This window comes from Pogona vitticeps, chromosome 1 (genome assembly GCF_051106095.1).
Source record: "Pogona vitticeps strain Pit_001003342236 chromosome 1, PviZW2.1, whole genome shotgun sequence".
In the NCBI taxonomy this organism is placed as follows: Eukaryota; Metazoa; Chordata; class Lepidosauria; order Squamata; family Agamidae; genus Pogona; species Pogona vitticeps.
Genome location: NC_135783.1, coordinates 232,988,304 through 233,011,544, shown reverse-complemented (window position 1 = coordinate 233,011,544; position 23,241 = coordinate 232,988,304). Strand labels below are relative to the sequence as shown.

At 41.6% G+C, this 23,241-nt stretch overlaps 1 protein-coding gene and 1 pseudogene across 7 annotated transcripts in view; one reads left to right on the top strand and one right to left on the bottom strand.

The window, feature by feature from the left end:
- SEMA5B (semaphorin 5B) overlaps positions 1 to 23,241 on the bottom strand; it is a 506,649-nt gene that overhangs the window by 464,923 nt on the left and 18,485 nt on the right. The window lies entirely within an intron of this gene.
- On the top strand, positions 9,129 to 9,282 carry LOC144586191 (U1 spliceosomal RNA; annotated as a pseudogene).

The following is a 23,241-nucleotide window of genomic DNA, read 5'->3' as shown; positions in this document are numbered from 1 at the left end:
AAGAGACAACGTATAATCAGAATCCAAAATCATAATCTGTAGACAATCCAAATCAATATTTTCAGAAAGACAGGTGATAATCGAAAAATCAAATCAGAATCAATACCAGATAATTGGTGAAAGAAATAGCTCTAGCACAAAGAAGTCCGATCACAGCGGCAGCAAAAAGGAATTGAGGTAATATGGGTGGGCAAAGCATGCGCTCCACGGGGTAACATATTAATAATCATTTATTTTAAGCTCTAGAATATTTGGAAGAATCCTGCGCAGGCACAGTCTAAACCAGGCCTGTCCAACCTGCGGCCCAAGGGCCGCATGTGGCCCAGGTCGGCTCATAATGCGGCCCAGTGCAATTTTTTATTTTAAAAGAAATTCCAAAGTTTCAAGTTACACTGCCGGTGCTTGTGGCCGGAATGCGGCTGGGGCACGTCACAACGGTAGGGGGCGAGAGAGGGAAGGAAGGAAGGAGCAGGAGTGGAAGGGAGAAGGGGGCTGTGTGACTGCATTGCACCGTCCCCATCAATAGGTGGACCCCCTCCCGGCCCCATAAAGCCGCCGGAGTCGAAGCTGGCAGCCTCTGCTGTCTGAGATCGCAGCTGCTGGTAAGCGCGCTTGAAGCGGGGCTGTGGAGGGGCATGCGGCCCAAACCAAATTTTCATCTTCTAATGTGGCCCAGGGAAGGTGAAAGGTTGGACAACCCTGGTCTAAACCCACTTGTGTGGATTCACAGAGGCCACAAAGAAGAACTATAGAATCTTTCTAAAATCATGAACAAAGTAGCATTTTTGTCTCGAAAAGCTGGTCACACCTGATGAAAGTTCTAGATATTACTAGCTAATTGCATAGAGAAAAAGCAATACCTTCAGGATATTGATTAGAACAGTACTGCTACCAGATATTGAGCAACATTCTAGTTACCGGTATGTGATCTGGTCTGCACACTTGATTTGCAAAAACTCAGGGAACCACCTGATTTAATTTCATTGATAGCTGACAGAAGTAGATGAAGTAGACTGTTTTAAACTCTGTAAGAAGAATACGAAAGGGAAAGGGAAAGGAGAATGAGTGAAGCTATCCTGACAACCACTGGAGCCAAATGTCTTTGTAACATTGTGTTAATGCACGTAGTGTAGTCATTTTTTTCAGCAGACACTTGATCAGAAATGACTGTGTTAGTGATCTTACTTTATAAAGAGAAAGATGGGCTCCATTTTCACCTGGACTGCAACTTTGTGGCCTCAAGAAAATTAAAGCCAGATAAATGATTTTCCATCTTCTTTGCAGATTTTATAAAAGAAGCTTTTGTCTTCAGATACAATGTAAGTTTTATTCCGTATGCTTAAGGTCAGCAAAAGAAAGAACCATTGTTCTACTACTACACAGAGCCTCCCTTTCATACTGAACACGACCAGTGCAAATTATGTTTAGACTTTTCTAAGAGTTCTGCTGTCTTAACTGAATAAACAGTAGCCTTAGGGTTGCCTCTAAAACTAACATTTTTACTGATACTGCTTTTGCAATAAAATGGTAATTTAAGAAAGATTTATGCATATATCTATTCATGAGTTAGCACCTGTTCCAATCTTACATATTTAAAAATTGTTTTAATCTATGGAAAAAAAATCAGGAAGAGTGCAATACATCATCTGTTCCATAGCTAAGGTGGATGTCCAAGAAAAAAACTGGAAATTTTCCAAATGTAAAATGTCACAGTTCAATGGATAACCATAATGTGATACCTGCATATTTTCCCAAAACACGGATGTAAATATATATATGTGGTGAAAATAAACAAACAACTAAATATATATAACTATAACTATACAGTGGTGCCTCGCTTAACGAGCGCACCGTATAACGAAGAATCCGTATAGCGATCCCTTTTTGGGGATCGCTATACAGAGCTGCCCCAATCGCTTTGCGACGATTGGGGCGTCCGGCGGCCATTTTGGAGCCGTCAAACAGCTGATCGGCGGCTCCAAAATGGCCGCCGGATGACCCGAAATGGCCCCGTCAGTGTTTTCGCGCCCTCCCCTTGCTTACCGAGGTCGCGAAAACGCTGCGGGGGGCCATTTCGGGTCATCCGGCGGCCATTTTGGAGCCGCCGAACAGCTGATCGACGGCTCCAAAATGGCCGCCGGACCGCGAAAACATCGCTGGAGGGGTAAGTTTTGGCGCCTATTGGAACGCATTAAACTAAGTTTAATGTGTTCCAATAGGCTTTTCCTGCCCCGTACAGCGATGTTTTCGCATAGCGGTTAATCCGTAACGGATTAACCTCGCTATGCGGGGCACCACTGTAGATAGATAGATAGATAGATAGATAGATAGAGAGAGAGAGAGAGAGAGAGAGAGAGAGAGAGAGAGAGAGATAACTATATGTAACTATATATATATATATATATATATATATATATATATATATATATATATATATATATATATATATATATATATATATATATATATATATATATATATATATATATATATATATATATATATATATATATATATATATATATAGTTATTTAGTTATCTGGTAGAGTCCAACTACACCACATCAGGAATCTAATAACAGATTCATAGGGTAGGTTATCTGTCCGCCCTATTCCCCTACAACCTATTTAATGCCTGCTGGAGAAAACAGTTTAAAGTTTATTTTCTACCTTCACTACCTGGCTTCACTGCAAGATTGGTAACATAATGCTGTACCAATGCAACAGACAGACTGCAATTGAGGGGGGGCGGCGCAGCAGGGGACAAAATTGAACAGGACAAAGCCGCAGATATTTAGATTTCAGAAATTAAGAACAGAGCAAAGAACTAAGATGTTACTGCCAAACAGTGAGTGAAATTAATGATTATTTCAAATGCCCAACCGGCAGTTGTCATTGTCAGAATGCTGGAGGAATGCAAAAGAAACCATCTGCCTGCCAATGTGGAGAATTGTGGAGCTGATACTAGCCCACCTCTAGGCTTATAAATGCAGGAATCTGACTTCTAAGCACAGCTTCAGGCCTTGTATAAAATGTGTGCTAATTATCTCCAAACAGTTTCTAATGGTTATTTGTTCGTGGCACCTAAATTTCACAATCCTTTACCAGCTAGAAAAGGGTATGTTTCGCATAAAAGGAAGAAAACATACATTTCTTGCCTGAAGTTAACCACATGCTCATGATGAATAGATGCATACATTATTAAATAAACATGCATTCACAGACACATACAGACAAAAGAAAGAGAAGTTTTACCCAGGCTGCAATTCTGAGCCAGAGCCCTTCCCCACTGTCAAGCCCAAACCAGAGACTAGTGGGTGGTCCCCTGAGATTTCTCCTGAGCGGTCTGAACCCACACCTTGGCCAGCTGATTGTGGAAACTGACAATCTGGGTAAAACCCAGGTGACCAGTAATATGGCAGCCCACAAAAAATCATTACCGCTGGGTGGGCAAACGAGCCTAGCAGCTGCAGTGGTTGCCATCTTTCCTTCTACGGCTGCATCATACACTGCCTTGCATTCAGCACACAAACACATGGGAGATTTTTCCAAGTTCTACACTGTTGCTGGGGCTTGCCACCAGACCACAGAGCGGTTTGTACCAAACCCTGCTCTAAAGGTACATGTGGAATGCTTTGCAGCTGGGGAGGATATCTCCAACCTACACCAGCTTCCTGAAAATTCTTCATCAGCAGGCCATGCTGGTGACCCATTCAATCAGGTTTATAGAAGGTTGTAGGCCCACCATTAGCCAATGTACGGCAAGTCAAGAGGGTTGTGTGCTTTTTGTCTTTCCCAGTGACATTGGAAGGAAAGTGGCAGTCAAGATAGGAGCTAGACTACCAAGGTCTGTGGCTCATACCGGAGAAATGAATACAGTTGGGTGCCATCACCTCAACAAGTACAGTTTGCAATCCAGGATAAGAGTGAAGTATGTTTGCTTGATGGGGGGGGCCCCACCAGCACTTCGGAGGCATGTAACTGAAAGAGCACCTTGGAAAATTAGAGTCTTGCAGCAGAAAATGAGACTAAGTGATCTCTCAGATTAAGAAGATGATGACCTTTTCCTCTCTGGAGGTGGCGAGCTGGGAATGGAACTTGAAGGCACAGAACACGGCGTGGAAACTCAGTTGCAGAGATGGAAGCTCTGGTGCCTCCACCTCTTCCAAAAGATAAAACACATTGCCATGTGTTATGTGCTGGCTGCTAACCATTTAGCGGCCATGCACCCACCCCTGAGGTGCTCACCACAACAGGCTTGTGGTCAAAATATTCCTTTTCTTCTGATGAATGGATAACTTCCCATTGCCTAGCCCAGTGCCTTACCTAAAGGGAAAGGAGGAGCGATTGGGAGAGCTGACCCTGGAATCTTTCTTCCTACTTATAACCTGTAATGGGATAAGGAAAAGGAAAGCTGCCAGCAATCAGCACCAAACAGTCAGATCAAAGGGTGGCTGAGCATATCACGGTGAAGAGAGTGGTAGGGATTTGAGGAGTCATTACAAGGCTCTCCACTGCTCAAAGGTCACAAATACCGTATTTTTCGCTCTATAAGACGCACCTTTCCATAAGACGCACCGATTTTTTAGGAGAAGAAAACAGGAAAATATAATCTGTTTTCTTTGCTCCATAAGATGCACAGACTTTCCACCCCCCTGTTTTGTGGGGAAAAAGTGAGTCTTATGGTGCAAAAAATACAGTATATTGGCTGACATCTCATGGAAATGATCAAAAGGGTGAATGGCTGGAGCATCCAGGTCAAGCTGCTTAGGAAGGATAAAGGAAGGCCAAGCAGGGAGATCAAGAGACGGCTCCACACAAGAGACAAGGGGACAAAGACCTTCCAACCACCCAAGGAAAAAAGAGAGGCAAAGTTCTTACCTGAGGCCAAGCCATGTGGACCACTGTGTATTCAGGGAATGAGCAGTCCCTTCCTCAAATTGCAACAGTGAGCTCTCTGTCAGATCTGTGATGTCGGGGTCACTACCCTCGTCTAGAGGCTAAGCAGGCCTACCTGAACACAGGGTTCTCAGTGGAAGAAATCTGTCAGCTGTTCATGACAAAGGATTGTTCCCAATCCAGGACCACCTGGGAGACGTTGGCCAACGGACTCCAGTGGCCCGATAGGTGTGGGAGACCATTTTATGAGGACAGCCGCCAAAGACTGGCTTCTCAGTTCCTGAGACAGAAGTGGGTACCCGTAAGTGTCATGGTCTGCAGTGTACCTGGACAATCTACACATGCTGCTCATTCTATGTTTGCCGAGTCCACTTAGTGCTCCTGTCTCTCCACAAAAGAGTGAGGTACGTGAAACTCACTATATTAGTGCAAAATGGGGGAAAGGAATTAGAAGGGTTCATGCCTGACGGCTAGAAAAGTTTTTTGCTTATTCTTTTCTTTAGTGTTTCCCACTATTTTGTTCTGGTACCAAAATTGACACCTCTCTCTGAAACATTGTAATTTGTTTGTTTATTGTTTGCTTTGGTTAGTTCGGTGATGCAATGTAACATACAGACATATCTCCTGGCATGCCAGTCATGTCATTAAGGAGAGTTATTGAGAGATACTTCTCAATAGATTTGTTCATCAGCAAATCTCTTCTGCCTATCAACTGTCAAAAACCACTTTTTATGGTTCCCAGAATAGCCAAAGAATGGTAGGCGGGGGGGGCAGTTTTACTTTTTTACCCTGTCTAGCTAATGCACTACTTTAGGAAGAACAGAAATGGAAATTAAGATTATAAAAACATTCAAATTAAAATCCAGATTCTTGCCTAATTAATCACTGACTGAATAGGGTTTCTGTTGTTTTTATTAATCGGACTGTAAATCAAAGTTGTCTACTCTGTAAATTTTCAGAGTTTACTGGATTGCTATAAACAATTCCCTGCCTTAAAGGGCATTCGAGACTCTTTCCAGAATCATTTGTTTTTACCAAATACAGAAGAGGGATTGGTGAGAATCATCATCATCATTCCTTGCCTAGTGTTTAAATTTTAAAGCCACAAGTCACTTGTGATCATTTATAGTCAAATCCAGTTATTAGTCCCAACTGCAGCAGACCCATTAAGTCCCTTACTAATTCAAGGCTTATGTAAATTCCATTGATTCAAATGGTTCATCCTAGTTAGGACTAACAACTGGATGTAGCCCTCAAGTGGCACATATAAATATAAATATGATTTCTTTTCAAACTTTTCATTTGCTGATAACTGTATTTCACAATACAAAAAGGCCAGCTGAATGAATTTTTTAAGCACTGCAAATATTTTCAGAAGTCCACGTGCAGGTTTATAATAGTGGCTTTGATAACATATCATCATTTGGCACTAGGAACATGGCACCCAGTTGAACAAACCAATAATATGGGATATTTGTATTTTACCCAGATTGGTTCCACTGAAGTCAACTAGGCTGTACTGGCTCAAAATCAACTTCCAAAAACTCTGATTTAATGTCACTGTGGATGAACCACTTAATAACTTTCCAAAGGCCAAACCCTGAGTAGACGGCAGGCCACCCTCAGGCCAATAAATCTTTGGCAAACAGAAGGTCTCCTCACAAAAGCTAAACTCTGATGGGTAATACAGTAGTATCAGTTGCATTCCTTTGAGGCAATCTGATGGGGCCACACGGTGGTGGATGGTGCTAAAGCCAAAAGAAAGTACCCTTACTCTGCCACTGGGGAAAGGAGAGGGGCCTCAGGGGCTGCTGGAGGAGAGAAAATCACTCTTGAAAAGGCCTCAATCAATTATTCAAATAAATGAATTACACCGAGTGCTGCAGGAGCCTGCATCAACATTGTCCCATCACATGTAATCACCTTGCCCACATATGGCCTAAGACCTTAATTTCAATCATGTTTGTGGCATGTGCTCAATATCCCTCATCACTTTCCTCCCTCCTTCCCCCATATAGACATAAAAATTAGGTACAAGAGCACACCTTATGGCCATAACATCTGGCTTAAAGTCTGAACTGTCCAGTTTCTTCTCCCTCTTCCTCATCTTTTTCATTTGCAGTACCTACCGCATTTTTTGCTCCATAAGACGCACCTCCAAATAAGACGCACTTCATTTTTAGGAGAGGAAAACAGGAAAAAAATATTCTGGCAAATTCATAAGGCAGTAGCAATAGACAGATGTTGTCACATCAATTACCTCAAACTTCTTGCAGTGTACAACACAGTGAGAGCTTTCGAACAATTTGTAGTATCAAAGTTATTCCAACAGCCACAGACAACAACACTACAATGCTTTATATCAACCACCAAGGAGGAACAAAATCCATGTCTTTCTTGCTACTAACAGTACAGTTTGGGGACTGGTGTATTCTCAAGCATATCATTTCACAAGTCATACATGTACCAGAAGTGGAGAATCATGAAGCAGACTTCTACAGCAGGATGACACACAATGAGTGGGAATTACCATCTCAAGTTTTAACACTTTTAATGAATTGCTATTGCACTGAAAGAGATGAATAAACAGATTGTTGCTGGGTAGTCAATAAGAGCTATGATGAAGAAATCACCACCAGCACAGGTGTAAGCAGACAGCAAAGCATGCCTCACTTCCACTCCCTCCCTTCCTCCCTTCCTTCCTTACAGCAATAAAGTTTTTTCTCTCTCCATCATTCAGTTCTTTACTTTGCAGCATGCAGCATGTCCACCAAAAGTGTGCTTACTTTTATCAGCTTCTTGCAGCTGATCCTCCTGTTTCCTCCATTCTCTAATCATTTTTTCAGATGAGGAGGCCCAAAATGTCTCTGCACTGTTCACTGTTTCCATACTCCTTAGCATATTTTACTACTTCTAGTTTAAAAGGAATGTTATATGCTAGCCTTTTCTGCTTTGCACTGGTAGAATGAGTTCCCATACTCTGCAAGAAAAATGTGCCCCTTATTCATCACCACATCTACTGCCTGCTTCCTTTTACAAATATAATCTCAAAGCAGCACAGAATCATAGAATAATGGAGTTGGAAGGGGCCTATAAGGCCATCAATTCCAACCCCTGGTTCAATGCAGGAATCCAAATCAGAGCAGATCTGACAGATGGTTGTCCAGTTTTAGAGACTACAATAGGATAAAATACAGTAGCTGGGAATCACAATGAAAAGATAAAATCTACCAGCAATATTGTAGAACAACAATGATTAAGAAAAACCAATAAAAACAGGGGGAGCGACACCATGCAGCTTTTGTTAACACAAAAATACTACTAAAATTTCTGTTTCCAGTTGTGTGTGTGTACGTGTGAAATGCTATTTATGAAATGTTGGGTTCTTAAACCAATTTTCAAGATTTCAGAGCTTTACTTGGACATATTCAGATCTGTGATTCAAATCTGCCCTCTGCAATTCAAACTGCCTTGCTCCTGATGAGTCCATAAAAACTGTGGCAAGCTAATCACCAAATAAAACCTGTAGCCCTAGTGGTAATATATTAAGGAAAGGAGTGTTAGGTCCCTTTTGAACTTTATTCTGCATGTGCTCAGTGCCTTTTTAATCATTCTGTGCTTCAGAATGAAATTTGGCTAACAATACACACTAGCCTCCCCCCGCCCAGGTCCCTTAATGTTTTAAATATCTGCAAAATTACTTCTATTTATGCTTAATTTATGGGGAAGTGATGCAGCTTACTACCAAGCTCTGAACTACAGACAGCTACATCTAGCTACCTTTTCCCCATCCAGCAGGCTCTCAGTAGTAATTTTATCTTCCCCTCACTATTATCAGGCCTATTAAACTTACTGGCAATTTTAGAAGCTTTTGTTTCTGTCCTCTCTCTCTCTCTCTCTCTCTCTCTCTCTCTCTCTGGTTCTCCACATGTCTGGTTGGTCACATGGTCTAACTTCTCTGCAGGTGAAGAGAAAGAGACTCCTCCTTCCTGCTTTGCTTCTCCAATAGAGAAGCCAATTGGGTGATGCAAGCAGGCACATATGCTAATATCTGTGCACTGAAGGATTGTGGGGGTCCAGCAGGGCACCCCAAAACACTGAAGAGCTCTCCTGGCCTCTTTTGGGATTGGGGCTCTGCAGCCCTGTTCTGATCAGGAGGTGTAGCCGGGGGTCACCATGCCTTTGGAGGGTAGCGCACACAAAGGGCCAGGAGGCTTAGGGGCCATTCAAACTCAGACCTGGCAGGGGAGATGCTATTGTTGTAAAAGTGGTTTTCCCAGGGTAAGGCTCATCTATTGCACTTTGGATGAGCTGATCCCTGTGATTTCCCCAAACATGGGAAAATCAACTGCTTAAGTAGGGGACTGAGTTTCTAGTTTTTCTAGAACCATTCTTTCCCCTTTGGCTATTTGCATTGCTTGCTGCCATAGGCCTGTTTGCCTTCCTGGTTTTTCAGATAGGCTGCAGGAAGCAGATCCTGGAAAGCTCGTCGTCGTTTAGTTGTGTCCGACTCTTTGTGACCCCATGGACCAGAGCACTTATCAACAAATGTAATAATGATATATACTGTTCTCTATAACATTCTGTATTTTTATTTACCCCAATTGTCGTCGTTTAGTCATGTCCGACTCTTCATGACCCCATGGACCAGAGCACGCCAGGCCCTCCTATCTTCTACTGCCTCCTGGAGTTGTGTCAAATTCATGTTGGTTGCTTTGCAGACACTGTCCAGCCATCTCATCCTCGGTCGTCCCCTTCTCCTCTTGCCATCACACTTTCCCAACAGCAGGGTCTTTTCCAGGGAGTCTTTTCTTCTCATTAGATGGCCAAAGTACTGGAGCCTCAGCTTCAGGATCTGTCCTTCCAGTGAGCACTCGGGATTGGTGTATTAGCTTGCCTGGAAAGCTAGCAGTGCAGAATGGTGAGGTCCAAACAGCAAGCAGTCTCTGCTGCCAGTTCAGAGGCCTCCTAGCATGGCAGTGGGAGGCTTTTGGGCAGTGGTGGCTGAACCCTGGGTTACTGCATTTACTCCATAAGATGCATGTACTTTCCCTCCCACCTTTTTGGAGAGAAAAGGTGCGTCTTATGGAGCAAAAAATACAGTAATTTGACAGAGACAGAGACTTTTGAAGATTTCAAGTGCTTGCACACTTCTATGGTGGTCTGGTTAATCCAGAAATTGTTTTGACTAACAATTCCAACATCTTTTACCATTGGCTATACAGAGGAAAGGTAACGGGAGCTGGAATGCCAACAACTGGAAGGTCATAGGTTCCCCACTCTGGCTTAAAGTGTAGGCCCTGACTGACACAGAACAAGATCCAAATCTCTTCTTCTCATGAAATTCATGAAGTGATGTTGGGTCAACCACACATGGTGCAAGGATACAATGGAGCAATCTCGAAGTGACCTGCCTTCTACAGACTCCACAGAGTAAGGCTAGGTTGACAATATAAAGTATTTCTTTCAAAAAGAAGTCAGAAGTTGGCAAGATATGTACAAATGCACATATGCTTCTGGATATCTCAACATTTAGCAAAACACAGCCAAATCTATGAATGGACCCTCTCATATTGTTTCCTTCTCAAACTATTTGGTTAATTTTCTGTTACAGAGAATAGAGCAATTTAAGATTCCAACAAATGCAATGAGGTAACTCAATTTAAATACATTACATATACCGTATTTTTCGCACCATAAGACACACTTTTTTCCCACAAAACAGGGGGGTGGAAAGTCTGTGCATCTTATGGGGCGAAGAAAACAGATTATATTTTCCTGTTTTCTTCTCCTAAAAATTGGTGCGTCTTATGGAAAGGTGCGTCTTATGGAGCGAAAAATACGGTAAGTAGCGTTCCTGTTTTTCAGGGCTTATACCTGAACAACATAAAGAGAAGCAGATCCAAGTAAGAGGGACGGGTGTGAGGTGGAACACTACTGCCATAGCCATGCCTTGAAGAAAAGCATTATCCTAGGGTGTATACATTATTTCTCCTATAGAGAGATTATGTCTATATAAGAAGCTGCCATTTGTGAAGTTCTTTTCAAGAGGAAATCAGACTGCAACTATAAATTAAGTGTGAAAGCAATTCAAGGAGAAAAGGAAATTGATTCAAGACTCAAATGTATCTATTTCTTTACATTTCCACATTTGCTCTCTTTCCTATAGTTTTTTTTTAAAGAAATCCAACAGTAATTTCAACTGAATGAAGGCATTATGAACCGTTGCATTCTGCAGATGCTATTAAAATTTTATGCAGCTTTTGTGCACAACAGACATAATTTGCGGCATTTTCAATACTTGGCCCAAAAATCTGGGGCTGGAAACAGTTCCTCGATACTTGTATATGACGGAGGAATCACTGTTGCATAATTTAAAATAAACCTATGAAAACTCATCTCTTGTCTAGTGTAAACCCTGTGAGAGGTACAGCTTCAACACTAATGGAGATACTATTTTCCATCCACAATATCATGTGGCTATGTAGATAAACCACAACTATTATCTCTCCACCCATCCCAGCAACTCCCTTATTACAACCATTAGCATAATCCTTACTGCTAGAATCCAGTACAAATGAAAAATGGACCTCAAGACACACTGTGTATCAATGAGGCCCTGCTAAATATATTTCAGTAACTTTTGGGTATATTCTAGACCAGTGGTTCTTAACCTTTGTTACTCGGTTGTTTTTGAACTGCAACTCCCAGAAACCCCAGCCAGCACAGTTGGTGGTGAAGGCTTCTGGGAGTTGCAGTCCAAAACTCCTGAGTAACCCAAGGTTAAGAACCAGTGTTCTAGACCAGGGTACAGCCTGTGTGCAGCCTTCCAACAGGTTTTGTGGCTCTGCTGCATCCCCTGAGATCTTGTGAATATGAGAATTTAAATTTATGGTAGGTACCTAGCTACACCTTGTCCACAAATATGGATGTGTTGTTTTTCATTTTGGAGCCTGGACGAAATTCTCCAGGTTTCAGCAAGAATATATTTCTTCCCTCACCTTTTTATCCTCAGTTGTGCAGTGATCATTTGGTTTCCCACATAGAACATCACTGTTTTCCTCTGAGCTGACACAACTATTCTAGTCAGTCTCCTAGTTTGCAAGTGAAATCCTATCATTTAAGCCAGTAGTTTTAAAGAATAATATGTGGGAACTATACAGATAAAAAGGTCAACGGCAATAGATAAGAAAGAGAATAAACATGTATATGACAAATATTCTTACAGGAGAGTGAATCTCACAATTCAGTGCAAACTATAAAAGTGGCCTAAATCCTGTTGCTGAGTATAGCATATTACACTAGAGTAAACCCACTGAATCAATGGTGATTTAGTGAGTCAACGTCGTAGGTTCCGTTGATTCAAATAGCCCTATTCTAATTGCTAGTTACTTTAGCATAGTAAATCGCAGTTAGTTGACTTACTAAATTCTCATTGATTCAGTGGGTCTCCTCTAGTGTGATTTATTATGCAAAGCAACAGGATTTTGGCCAGGCTTTGCATTTATCTTCCAATTCATGCTTCTAATTCTCATATTCTAGATATGCAAGAATCCAGGATTATATACTTACTGGGAAGGACCAGACCTTCAAAGCATTTTTCCTAGCCAACTAAACAACAAAAAAATGACTCTCGAAGTGGCCAGACGTCTATGACCAGTTTTACAAACTCCCTTTTAGGTGGGGGTAGTTGAAAGTGGTGGGTTTTTTAAATTTGTTTGTTTTTTTAAGCAGAGTGGCTCTCCTGTAGGCTTCTAGAAATCCGATTCTAATTTCTGTACCAAAAATGGGAGAATGAACTCCTGCAAAACCTTGGGGAGAAGAGCCACAAAATACCAGAGGACTGCATGTAAACTGCACCCCAACCCAGAATATACTCCCAGAAGGCTATGAAACACACAAGGTTTCCATAACTGATACTCTGAGACTAATTAAGAAATAAAAACTGAAATATCTTAACTTAAAGAGATGTATGAGCCTCGTGGCGCAGTGGTTAAACTGCTGTACTGCAGCCAAAACTGTGCTCTTGACCTGGAGGTTCAATCCCAGGTAGCCGGCTCAAGGTTGACTCAGCCTTCTATCCTTCCGAGGTCGGTAAAACGAGTACCCAGCTTGCTGGGGGGGGGCAATGTGTAGCCTGTATAATTAACTTGTAAACCACCCAGAGAGTGCTTGAAGCACTATGGGGCAGTATATAAGCAACACACTTTGCTTTCAAATGTTTGCAAATTATTGATTTCAAATATGTCCCAATGAAAATGCAAAAGTGTACTTATCTCACAAAGGATGTTTTCCAAAAAGGGAACATTTACAGTGCACATTTAACAGCCGCAGGTTTGACATTCAGTGGAAGAATGTTATCACAACTTCCCAACTGGTGGGAAAGGTTTGTTGTTGTTTTTAATCAATTCTAGACCGGCATGACAGAGCAGATGGTCTATCACAGATTGTATGATACTAACAAATTCTATAATTCTCGCAAGGTGAGAAAAAACAGTCTGCAAATATTAGCTGCCCTTGGTAACCAGCCATTCTGCATGGTCATCACTACTTCTGCCCACACCACCACCGTCATGCCAGTTGCCCGGAATTACACGTCCAAGATCTGTACAACCATTCAGGCTCAAGTCTAGCAAACAAGGCCTTTGTCTTGTGCTCTGGAGATTAAATCTAAGACCTTCTGCAGCACAGTATGAAACCAGAGATAAGGAAGAGGACAATTAATAGGGAGGTAAGTCACTATGGTGACCAAATCTGCGGTCCCTTCGTGACAACCCTATACACATCCTTCCAGCTGTACATGATGTACAAGGCAACCAGCCAAAGCACTCATTTGCAGATGGGGAACACCAACAGCAACACACCCCACTCACAGGAGAATGACAGAGAAAAGAAAAAAATCTCTGCCCTTAATACAGAGTGGTCCAGCTGCATCACAGCAGATGTATGGGTCCCAGTCAGCTTAAGACAGAACCGCATTGTTAAAATTGCACGTTTAGCACTTCACTATGCGATCAGCTCCAGACCTAAATTCTGTAATCTCTATAATACAGACCACCTGCTGTTGCAAAAAAAAAAAAAAAAAAAAGCCAAACAAACAAAAATCTCAACAGCTAAAGATTCCAAATATCATGATGAATACTAACAGGCTATTTTCATGCTGCAAACTAGCCACAAACTATCCTAAAAAAATAAACCGAAACGCAAGTCTGTCATGCTGGAAGCCAAAAGTAACTAATAATGCAAAAGAAGGCAGCAAACCAAGAACACAACGGAAGGCACCATACCAAGGGACCGGTTTATCTGTTTTAAATCAGTTGAAGAAAAACTGCCAAATTCATGGAACCAGCTCAAATATTTATGCAGAATGGAATGAGGTCCCTGTTGCAAATACACACTGTCTAAGAAACAGGGCTCATTTTACCTTGCTTCCTTCCTTTATTATTTCTTGTACTAGTAAAGATATCTGTGCACATCTGTCTCCAAGTATTCATCTGTGCCATAACACTCCAACAGTGTGATACATGGACATCAAGATGAATATATTTCTAGGTTATTTGGGGAGGTGGGCTAGCGCCTTTGGAGGGGGTCACAGACTGGAAACGATTCTTCACAAATTACCTTATAAGGTTCATTCTGTGACTTACACAATCCTGATTCAGCCTGTTTTTCTTTCATTTTGTGTTTATGGCAGGGGCCAAAAAAAGGTTGAGAATGGTTGCTGTAGCCTACAACTCCATTTTCAGACTTCTCTGCGCAACAGAAAGGAAGCTGCAGTCAGGTTTGGCATACACTGGTGCCTCGAGTTATGAACTTAATTGGTTCTGGAATTCCAGTCGTAACTCAAAACGGTCGTAAGCTGAAGCACCATTTCCCATTGGAATGCACTGAAATGCAATTAATCCATTCTGGCAAAAGAAAAAAAATCACCCAAAAAAAGCCCTGCAAGACCCATCGGAAACACAATTAATCCGTTCCGGTCAAGGGGGAAAAAAGAAAAGAAAAGCAAACAAACCGTGCAATTCCCTTCAGAAATGCAAAAAAGGCAAAGCAGAAAGCAAACAAATCGTGCAAGACCCATCAGAAATGGGGGGAAAAACCCAAAAACCAAACAAATCCTGCAAGACCTATCGAAAATTGGGGGGGGGACCAAAAAAACAAACCCTGCAAGACCCATCACAGCATAGAAACACAATCCCACCACCAAACCCGCCCAGAACAGTTTTTAAAAAGTAGAAAGCAGCACCTTATCAGGCAATCCGAAGCCTCCTCCAATCGCACACTCGCTGTACTGTAGCCAAAACTGTGCTCACGACCTGGAGGTTCAGTCCCAGGTAGCCGGCTCAAGGTTGACTCAGCATTCTATCCTTCCAAGGTCAGTAAAATGAGTACCCAGCTTGCTTGGGGGAGGGGGCAGTGTGTAGCCTGCATAACTAACTTATAAACTGCCCAGAGAGTGCTTGAAGCACTATGGGGCGGTATATAAGCAGCACGCTTTGCTTTTTGCCACCAGAGGTTCACAATTTGAATTCCCTGCCTTTTTTGGTTGTAACTCAAAGCTCCGGTCACAAGTAGAAGCAAAATTTTGCTGCCAGAGCTGGTTGTAACTCAAAATGGTCGTATGTCGGTATGTTCGTAAGTCGAGGCACCACTGTATTGATTTCTCCATGGGACCCCTAGGCAGCTCCACGAGGGCCACAGTCACAACACAGAAAACAACACGTAGATCACCACTGTTGCTTCCTTCCCCAAACTCCTTAAGAAATTAGTAATGTTAAAGGGACTGGGGGAAGGGACGGTCCTGTTACCTGTTAAGGGGGGAGAAAACAGTGAACCAAGAGAAAGGCTGAATAAATATCAGGGTGGAGAAATGAGTAAGAGAGAGTGAAAGAGCAAAGGAGACAGACTAGAGGTAAGGGAAGAGAAAGAAAACCTGACTGAATAAGGAGGGAGAACACCTGGGTGAGCAACGAACGTATTTCTAACATGTCAAGCTGTGAACACCTGCTAATTATTACGATTGCACTATCAATGTGCTTTGCAGACTGTAAAAAGAAGGCACATCTCTATCCTGATTGTAGGTTCCTACACTTTAAAATTTAAAGCAAGAAAATAAGTGTTGAAGCAAGGGACACACATACTTCAACTTACTTATAGGTAAGAATGATATTCATAATTTTGCTCAAATGTCATTCTTACCAATGGCTTACAAATTTGGGCAGGGACCCCGATTTAGTGGAAGGTTGGAGTCTGCTATGTCCTTTAACTGTTGCAACGTTCCATTCTTAGTATCACAAATATCCATGACACTGTTCTACCTCAAATCCAGAACAGCCACAATCAGTCAGGACAGAGAATAGCGTAAGACAGCTTCTTCTATAAGAAATAAGTAGTACCAAATAAGTAGTACCAAAGTAGTACTTGTCATACCAGAAACAAGTAAAAAATCAATTTAAGAAAAGCATAAGTCCTCTTTAGAAACAATCCTTCCATATTTGTATGTTACAGAAATGAAACCTCTTTGAACAAATTTCCATTTTTGGGGCAACAAAATAGGAGTGGAGTAATACAAAATATTGGATCAAATAAAGGATCTGATGTGAATGGTTGCTGTGGGTTTTTCGGGCTCTTTAGCTATGATCTGAAGATTGTTCTTCCTAACGTTTCGCCAGTCTCTGTGGCCAGCATTTTCAGAGGACAGGAATAGCACTACAGTCATGCCCCACTTAATGATTACCCTGCATTATGACAAATCCGCTTCACGGCGATGTTTTTGCGATCGCAAAACAATGGTCTCAAATGGGTTTTTTTCGCTTTGCGAAGATCAGTTCCCTGATTCAGGAACCGATTCTGCGCATTACGACAATCAAAACAGCTGATTGTCGGGTTTTCAAAATGGCCGGCAGGTGCTCAAAATGGCTCCCCGCTGTGCTTAGGGACGGATTCCTTGCTATACAGGCACCGAAAATGGCCGCCATATGGAGGATCTTCACTGGATGATGAGTTTTTAGCACATTGGAACGCATTAACCAGTTTTTAATGTGTTTCAATGGGTGTTTTATTTTCGCTTTACGTTTTCACTGTACAGCGATTTCGCTGGAACGAATTAATGTCGTTAAGCGAGGCACCACTGTACTTCTGTCCTCTGAAGATGCCGGCCACAAAGACTGGTGAAACGTTAGGAAGAACAACCTTCAGAATACGGCCAAAGAGCCAGAAAAACCCACAGCAACCATTAGATCCCAGTCGTGAAAGCCTTCACAGATACAGATCTGATGCTACTTTTAGGAAAATGTGGATGTATTCTGCAGGGAGAGGTTCGGGGGCATCTTGTTTGGTACTGTCTCCAAATCATACATGCCTCATAACAGTGGAAATCTGCTGGCAGGATAATGTGAGCAGTCTCTCCCAGGAACAGAGATCCAACTTGCATGTGTATCTTTATGAATGAGAAATAAGCTACTGATGTCTGTAACTGCTGTTGGCCACAGTCCTCAAGCTGTTGCCTATTGAAATAGAAGTGTGTGAGCTCTCTAAAGCATTAAATCCCTTCTTCATTGCAACACCGTTTTCCAGACACAAGAGTTTATAAAAGTCTTGCCAAATCTTCTCTTTTCACCAGCTCAATGTTACCATGATACCCTGATCTCACTTGGCTTTGAAGTTACTTCCCATAGTGATGTATTCCATTCACTCCTTTACAATTGCTCACTGCAAAATGCTTAGCTGGAATTATTCTCTGAACTTTGCTAGCTTTGTCTTTTGCTCTGATGACACTGGAACACTGTCATCATAAAACAGGAAACAAGCTGTGCCCTGAAGGTGTAAAATTCCATGTTATATCTCCACCATCCCAGGTGTGTGATCAGAATAATTTATGTACATTTGCCTAAATTTACTTGCTGAAGTGGTAGTAATAATGGGTATTTTATGAATACATGGTTGTTGGTGGCAATATCCAGAAAAAAATGCATGCTGTGATGATAGTAAGAGCTGTACTTGATGGAGGGACCAGATGAATAAGTAGGGATAAGATGCTGTGAACTTCAGTGCATTGGCTTACTGACCTGCTACTGTTTCTTTGTAAACATGAAAATGAGAATAAAAGGTGACTTTTCTGTACAACCTTCTCTTCATTCTTTTTTGCTATGAGTTTCAGCTGTTGAAACACATAAAATAGGTGTGAGATCTGGGGCAAAAACGAAACACAGTACACTTTATATCCTGCAAATAAGAAACCAAACTGCAGTCTCGTGCCCACTGATCTAGTTTTACATTTAATTTAGTGGCTGAAATTCTGTTGTGTAAGTTATACCACTTAAGGCTAATGACATAATCAGCTGTAGTGATTTTTATTTTATATTATTTTATTTTATTTGAAATTAAACATTTCTGATCTCTCCCTTGGAAGTCCTGAGGCTCATGTAGAATCTCTTTCATTATCAGAAGGCCATGGGGGTCATGGGACGAGAAGGGGGCAGTTTTTAATTACTGAAAATTGCTGCAGCTGGTAAAGTCATGTACAATATTCTTTATCCCCAATAAATGGTGAGTCCACAACCCTGTAACTATAAAGTAAATAAAAATGTTACGGTTACACTACAAAATAGACAACTGTCCCGAGTTAAGATACAACTGTCTTGCAAATTAGTTATGCTATAACTAATTAAAAATAAGTTAGCTGCATTTACTTCTAGGCTTTGCCTGCACTGATGAACCTAGACCCCCACTTTACTGGTGCTGAAAAGCTAGAACTCTGCTTACTACTGACGATAAAGGACAGAGCAGAGAGCAAGACTGGTAAGGCTAAATATTGGTCAAGATCACCAATAAAAACCATTGTAGTTTTTTTTAAACTAGCAAAGTTCTTTGTTCCTGAAAAATGGAAATACTACAGGCAGGTTTTTATCGTTACTGTTATCTACTCCCATTTGTCGGTCATGTCCAGTTTTAACAAGCAAAGCATTTAACCTTTTTAACATTGCTAGTTATAGGTGTCAATGAGCTCAATAAAGCCACACTGGAATCAGTCTTATCTAACTGCAAAATCAATGCCACCTGTCACAAAGTGGTAATGGCTGGTTTTGCAAATGTACAATAGAAAACTCTTCTACTCTCTGCCCTGACCTTACTTACTTTTACACACACACACACACACAAACACACACACACACACACACACACACACACACACACACACACACAGAGAGAGAGAGAGAGAGAGAGAGAGAGAGAGAGAGAGAGAGAGAGATTGATTCTGCTGTAAGATATTGCTGTTGTAAGGGAATGCTCCGTATCACTTTTTTTTCTAATTATCTGTATTTATTTCTGCCTAAGGAAGGCAAGCGATGCTGCTGTACTTTCTGGAAGACCCTCTGTGGAAAATACAGTGGATGGATCGGATGTCAAATGTAAAGCATGAAACGAAAACAGACTACAGTACAAAGAAATAAGTGAGTAATGAATGTCAATTCTGGAATTACCTCAGTGGTCCAAGGTGGCCAGTGGAAAAATCTTTAAGGGGGCAGGAACTTGTAGTAAGAAGACATCTCCCCAATATCAGAATTCATCTGCAATGGGAAAACCATCAACCCTTAGAAGGAGACCCTCTCCCCAGCTCAGGAAGATATAGCTAATGTAATCCATGGGGGGCGGGCGATAAGAAAGAGTGTATTCATAAAATCAGAGATGAGGTGGGGGGAGAATAAGCAAAGCCAAAAAAATGAGCTAAAATGTTCTCAGGGGGCAGAAGTTACAATTAAGCTACTTGAAGTCTCCAACGGAGAAAGCAGCAAAGGTACAATTATCTGCAGCAAAAACTAACCAACCACTTGCAGGATCTCTGTTGGATAGAACACAGCCAAGCAAAGAACAGGTATTATTAAACAAGCAAGGTAGAGGGTGCCGGGACTCCAGCTGTGTTGAAGTATGCAAAATAAGAATTAAATAACTTTAAAAAAACTTTTCCGTTTTAACACCTATTGCTGCAGCTTCCTTTTCTACAAAATTAAGGATCACACATTTTCCAGATTGATAAGCAATATGATGAAAACTATAGCTTGCAAAAGGGACAAACTCTAACCATGTGTAAGATCTCATCACTGTTAGAAACCTGAGAGAAGAATACTCATTAATCCATTATCCAGGCACCTTATTACTATCCTTTACATGCATATATTTCTACTGTATGCTGTATTCTTCATCTAAAAGACAAACAAACATGGAGGTAACAAAGCAATTATCAGAACAAACAGTTGTTCTAAAATGTAGATTCGCTCCACCAGGATTTTCTCCCAGCCAGGGAGGACCTGATTGCTTTCCACAGTTGATTGAAAACAGGTCTTCACTAATCCTCTGCCACTGATCCATGGGCGGCCCTGAGCAAATCACTTAAGCTGTTATTACTTCCACTATTTTCACTGTCTGGAAACATTAGTCCTGAGGGATTTAGCTAATGTCAGCAAACAGCTTGAGCAAAACAACCAAAAGCATATTTCATTTAAGCAAGAGAGTTTAGACATGGCACTGCTGGAAATTGGCATATGAGGTTTCTGTCATCCTTCTCACTTTGAACATGGCAACACTATATGGACTTTAGAGTTGAGGAAGCAGGGGGAGACCTACCATCTTTGAAGATGCTCATATATCTCCTTTTCATTTGCCTCCATTTCCTGACAAAGATTGCAGCAGCCAACTCAAACATTCCTCACCGGCTATTTATCAGCACACGCCAGCACATTTCACAAGCTCCGACTGGCTGGCTTCGTGTCAACCATAAAGTCACATTTCCTTTTCAAGCTGAGATGCAATTATATAAGTTTACAAATATGTGGAGCACAGATTGAATTTCACCTTTTGGCTGACATGCCCTTTTTCAAATTGTGCAACAGCAACAATATCAGTGAAACAGAAGAGTTGTAGTCTAGGCTTCTCACCTGCTCCTTTCTAATGGGCAGAGTATTCTCTCCCATAGTCGAGCACTCGCATAGGTGGGGGTTCCACCTTTAGTCTAAAACAGCTTGTCCTAAATACAAGATGAACGCCTCTCTTTCAACTTGGAGTGTGCAGCTCTGTCTCTCAGTCTGCATCTCTCCAGATGTTGGTGGGTTTCAAACCCCAGAAGCCCCAGCCAATATAACCAAAAGCCAAGGATCCTAGCAGTTGGAAGTCCAAAGAAGCAACAGCTGAGAACTAGTCATGATCTGGAACCGGGACTTGGAGGACATAACAGGATTTTTTATTTTTATTATTATTATTAATAGGGATCATGACTTCATCTGTTCTCCCATTCAGATTCCCCTGTCACCTCTGAGCTTAGCTGCAGTCCTTGTAGTAGCTGTGAGATGGATTTTCACAGCAGCAACAAAATGGTTGTAAGCCATCTCTATTGAAACACAAAGCAACTAGGGATGGTTTGGTCTTATCCAATGAACAGTCCAGACCTGCTAGTTTTAACAAAGACTTGCTCCTGGTAGAGACCATTCAGTTTTATTGATATGGATCAACACAACTGCCTACATTTTGTTTACTCTTCTTATACGTGTGGCTAAAGAGATAGTCATTATAGACTCCTCCCTTTCACAAGGTACCATTCCACTACTGGCAACAATTAAGATTTCAGAGGAAGCAAGGATGCACGTTAGCAGATTTCACTGTTCCCTCGAGCTCAGCACAGTCATGAAGGACAGACACCGGTGGGACTGTAATCGTTCAGTAGAAAACTACTTAATGTATGTACAGGACATGCCAAATGATCAAACAGCACTTGATGTTAAGGAACTCTGAGTGAGGCTCAAGAGAGCTGCTGCTGGAATGGATGTACAGTACTTGCAGTCTGATGCCATGAGGCAGGTTGCTCAGTCCTCAAATAGCAAGCCTAAGATTGCATCACATAACCATAGAAATCAGCAAAGCACCCCCTCCTTTTAACAATGCTGCTGCTGAACCCATATGGATTGCAAAGACATCTGCAGTTTCCGTTTCACAGAACAAGCCAAAGTTTTTGAGAAAATATCTTATGACATCAATCTGCTTTGAAGTGCTTCCTACAATCACAATAATCTGTTCCAGAAACTGGTCAGAAGAAAAGCACCATTTCAAAGAAACATATGAAGCGTCCTTCCAAATGTGCTTTCTGCTACACCTTAATGGCAAATATACCACAGCTCCACTTATTTTTCATCTGACTAGGCTGGCTCTGATAAGCATGCAATTTTTCATGATCTACTGGCTTTTAATTATGTCTATCACTACAGCATAACCAAGAGGTGTGTTAGCTTCGCTTTAGGAAATACACAGAACAGGTCTAAATTATCTCATTGCATGTTAAAAGGAATGCTGTCAAAGCAAGGAATCTTCCTCTAAATCTCTCCAGTAAATGGCAACACTTCAAGATTTCAATTTATCTTATTTTTAAAGATATTCAGCACATCCTTAACAGTGTATTAGTCCACTAGAGTACCAAATATGGATCCAAAATGTAGCTCAAATTACACCGGAGGCAGAATCTAATTCAGAAAATTAATGATTTGCCTTGGAAGAGGGTGCACCACTTTTGGCACATATTCCCATCCCATTTGTGGGTTTTTTTTGGTAAACAGGCTTTACAGGTTCTTTTCCTGTTTTAAAACCAGATTATGCAAAGCCAGATTATTTATTTAAAATATTTTTTATTCTGCTTTTCTCCTTTAAAAAGAAGCCAAAGTGGCTTATATCATTAAAAGATAATATTTAAAGCTAAAAAGCAGTACATATAAAAATATTAGAAAGGATCAAATACCACACTACAACGTGGTAAACAAAACCACCACTGAAAACACGTACAAAGCAGTAAGGCTCAGCAATCCGTTTAACAACCCCGCTCAGGCAGCCAAACCACTGGGGGAAAAGGTTGCCTGAAGAGAAAGGTCTTCGCCTGCTTGCAGAAGGACAGCAAAGACGGGACCTGCCTGGGACTTCCAAAGTCTGGGAGCAGCAACAGAGGACTCCCTTCTGTGTCCCTATCAAATGCACCTGTGACAGTGATGGGACTGAAAGAAAACTCTCCAGATGTTCTGAACACTAGGGAGATGCAGTCTTTGAGATAGCTCGGACCCAAGGCATTTAGGGCTTCGGAGGTTAGAACCAGCACTTTGAATTGTGCCCGGAAACAGATCAGCAGTCAAAGGAGCTGCTATAACAGGGGACTTACATGATCAGATGCAACAGCTCAACCAAAGAATGTGTGTATCCAGCTAAGGAAAATGTGGCCCTTCAAAGACTGCTCAACAGTAAACAACCCCCATCATTCCAGACTGTTAGCTATACTGGCTAAGGCTAATGGGACCCACAGGCTAAGAAGTTC